Source organism: Hetaerina americana, unplaced genomic scaffold (genome assembly GCF_022747635.1).
Source record: "Hetaerina americana unplaced genomic scaffold, ioHetAmer1.1.p SCAF_2, whole genome shotgun sequence".
NCBI lineage: Eukaryota > Metazoa > Arthropoda > Insecta > Odonata > Calopterygidae > Hetaerina > Hetaerina americana.
Window position 1 is genome coordinate 41,976,375 of NW_027286763.1, and position 4,356 is coordinate 41,980,730.

Below are 4,356 nucleotides of genomic sequence, written 5' to 3' on the forward strand. Positions count from 1 at the left end.
ACAATTTCCCACCATTATCCGAGATGCGTACGCATGTGCGCTATAAGAAACAGTTGAAGAACGCTGATATGAGACTTTTCGTGCGATCAATTTGAATATCTCGAGCAGACGTCAAGTTTGGGTTATTTTACAGTTTCTGATAGAAAAGATATTTTTCCGGTAGCGTAGGATATTATCGACTGAGGTTTGTACGAAAACATAATTATTATTAGTATTATTCCTGAACAATCTATGTATCCACTTATTTATGTTAACAAGTTAGGTATCCGCTATAAAGTACGCATGTAACTCGATTTAGGAGCGCAGTACATTCTTATTGAGGAGATATTTAACATTATATCACATATAAAAATTTCAAAAGTATGCTGTTGATGTAGTATCTGTCGACGCCCGGATTGTATCGTGTGAATTAGCATGGGTGTGTCAGAGCACGTGGAGCAGGTATAACATCACAATATAGTATTTGTATATTTACAATTAGTGCATTCAAATCAGAGTCACTTAACGAGTAGTTATTTAAATTCATGGAAGAGTACCTTTTATGTTATATATTAGGTCTGACTGTAGAGTGTAACAATGTTGTTTTTGCTAATTCATTTATTTGTCCGGAGATTTGTTGCATATTCACACATACATAAATACGGTGTTCATTCCCATTTGACCTGTCATATACTTAACCTGCAAATTTCATTTTATACTATCTGGACAGATGAAGTGATAACGATTTATGACAAATTAATTAATAATAATCTATTTTTTCAGGGAACGGATATTACAAAAGAAAAATTGCACGTTTAATACTGGTAAGTGAAGTGCACAAAATTAGCAATAAGAAAGGTAATAAATGGTGCTATGGATCATTATTTTCAGCTAACACTAAGAGGATGTAAGGCACGTTGTTATTATATTAGTATACTATGCTATCGCTATATTCACCACCCCAAACCTACTCTAGGTGCTAATTTCTTCATTATTTGAAATATTTTTGAAAAAATGATGCATTTATTTTGTAGCCTTATAAACTAGAAGTTAGAAGACATTTTAGAAGACTTAAGTTTCAACAATATTTCTAATGCAGTCAAGTTTTATCTAGAGGTATATATTTTTGGAATTTTCTTTACTGATGCTGTCATATGTGTTTTTGCTTTTCTCATATCACTGGGGTTTGTGTTATGAGAAATACCAAATTTACTCATCTTTAATTTATTAAGTCTTATGCTTCGCCCTGTGGTTACACTCAAAGAAAAGAACAGGCAACAGTAAATTTTCTTGTTACGATTATAATTATTTTTTCATGGTCATCAATAATATCATTCACGTCTCAGTCACTACTACTCAATCATCACTACGTCTCAGAGTAGGTGAAAAATATTTCTGTTGGGCACTAATGCACAGAATATAAAGGAACACTTTAAAATTATGGCATTTGTTTTGACTATACTACCCCTTTACTGAGGTTCAAAACTCAATCAACAAAAGTATATTACAAATTTTTATAGGCAAAACTTATTGCAAATGCATATTTAATGACAATCATAACATTATGGGGAAAGGAAATAGAAATTTTAATCCAGTTATTGTGATTTATGATGATATATAATCACATAGTGGGTTGTGGTAGTGCATAGGTAGAGCGGTGGACTACTGACTGAAGGCCCTGGTTCAATTCCCAGGCAAGCCTCTCTGGGCACCTGCCACTCTACCCAAGCCATGTGACTTTGCAAGACCAGATCTTCCGTAGGAACTATAGCTGGCACAGGGAAAAGCACTGGCCACCCTACCCTGCTGTGTGAATTTCACATGCTTTCAGGCTTAGTACTGGGTGAACGCGATCATCACCTATCAAACCGACCTTAGGGTTGATTACTGTATTTATAGTTTTATAATTACATCAGACTCCCAATGAGTCATTAAAGGCATTGAAATTCAGATGACTTTTTTTAGAACTAACTTATATAATTAACTTTCATTTCTAGGCTGTTGGCAGGGTTGTCAGATATAATGTGATGTCATGATATTGAATCTTAACAATTTTTCCCAAGTGCAAATCACCAATGTTGTTATTACTTTAAATTCACTGGAAATGTTTATGAATGTGTGCAAAATGCTACAAGATACAAAAAAATAAATCTGTGTATAAAGGCAGGTTAACCTAGTGCATCTCTATGGTGACATCAGACAGAGTTGAAATAGAGAGGTGTTGGTCACACTGAACAAGTTACAAGAACAAAAGGGTTAATATGCACTATCCCTAGTTCCATAAATGCTCAAAGTTCACAATAAAAAAAAATGAATCATCAAAGATAATGGAAATGGCTAAGTGATAAATGCTTTTTCATTTAAAAAACTCAAGTAAAATCTCTTAAGACTGAAAATTGTATGTTTAGACCTAACAATTTGGAGTTTTTAGGTTTTTGGCTCATGCACAATATTGATGAATACATTGACCAAACATTAATGTAAAGGAATGTATTGGAAAGCAGCAGCACCCTTTTCGACTTGCTTACAGCAGAAGTGGTACTTGAGCTCAATACAAGTAGTCTTCTTGGAAACAGAATGTGATTAACTTTGTTTTATGTTATGGGTAATTTCTCGGATATTAGCAACATGCAAGACATGTAATCACTTAATGAAATTGGGCTCCCAATTAATGAAAAAATGCTTCATCCAACTATATTCTCTGGGCAATGTACTCTGATTTCTCAATAGACATAGCAAAACATTTGTTTAATGCTTTCCAGAGTGATTGCTTCCATTGCTAACACTGCAATGAAACTTCTCTTGGATTTAATTTTTGGCTCATAAGTCCATTTTTCATCAATATATTTTCATAGGTTTGAACTTCCTTTTGTTGTTGCCAAAAAAGATTGTTATTCGCCTTCAAGCACTTTAGAAGATGTTTCACAGATTGATATTTACCTTTGGGAGAGGCCCTACATGGCTGGTTCACCATCTGTACAGAATAAGCTGGTGATACAATCCCTTTTCCCCTCATTAGGTCTCAGTGAAGCCTTTCTAAACTTGTGGGTTGAATTAAGAAAATTAATATAAATATAGAAAAAAGATTTTGGATTTGATTTATTTTATTACCTGCATTAAGAAAAATTCAATTAAAGTTACTTAGGAAGAGGATTTTATAATTAAATATTGACGCAAAATAAATTTTAATTTAATGCTCATGGAAAGAAAAATTGTAAATTTGTTTATTCCACTAAATGTTCTAATCCTATGACCCAGGTTTCAATACCTAGTATCATCTTCAGTTGTATTGTAGTATCATATTCTGATGTATTACAATATTGTCTTAACCTGAAGATGAAAGATAGTGTAATGAATAATAATGTAATACTCAATAATGTAATACCATCAGTAAGGTATCATCTTCACCTGAAGATAATACTATGCTAAAGTTACTGGAGAGGTGTAATACAATATTTTTTGGATTGCAGGTGGTGAAGGAATAATTCTTGGTTTGGAATTTGGTTGTCAAGGAAGTGGCGGGTCGAAAAAGATGGTAGTATTTGCAGAATGGGTGGTTGGATGGTGCGGAGAGGGGTGGAGAAGAGACACAGAGGTCCCACAGGAGTTTTATGGACTTGAAGATGCCTAGCAAGTTTGGCGGGCGTTTAAACGAAACTGAGGGACAATGTGGAAATAAAGGTGATGTGGACTGACTGTTATGAATAATTGGAAAGAGTTCATGGGTTATGATATATTTTTATTATAAGGTAATCTACCAGTTAAGGTAGGTTTTGGGTGGACACAACTACCAAACAAATATTTTTTTACTCCTAACAAAACACAATCCAGCAACCTACTCTACATCAAGTCCTTCTTCATCTGTGTCCTTCCTTCATCCCATCTGACGTCCCTGTCGTGCTCCTGCCCTTTCCTCATTTGCCTAACATTCTCACCTCTATTACAGCCTTCAACATCCCACTACCGATCAATATGCCCTTCATTCATTTTTCCTGCCTCCTTAGGATTTCTTCTAACCAACCTCTCTCCTCGCCCATCATAACTAGTACTACCTCATTTGTTTTCCTTTTGGTCCATTTCACCTTCTCCATTCTTTCCCACACCTACATTTCAAAAGCCTCTAATCTACATCTATCCTCTTGCTTCAGTGATCATGTTTCTGCTCCATACATAACCAAGCTCCATATGAAAGTTTTTGCAAGTCTTTTCTTAACATCTTTGCTCAACGTCCCCGTCATTGACTCCTTCCTCCTTGTGAAAGCCTCTTTGCCTAGTGCAATTCTTCTCTTCTCCTTACGTTCATACAATTTTGACCATGTGGGTTGAAAACACTTACTAGATACATAGACTGTTCTACCTGGTCTAGTTTTTGCCCTC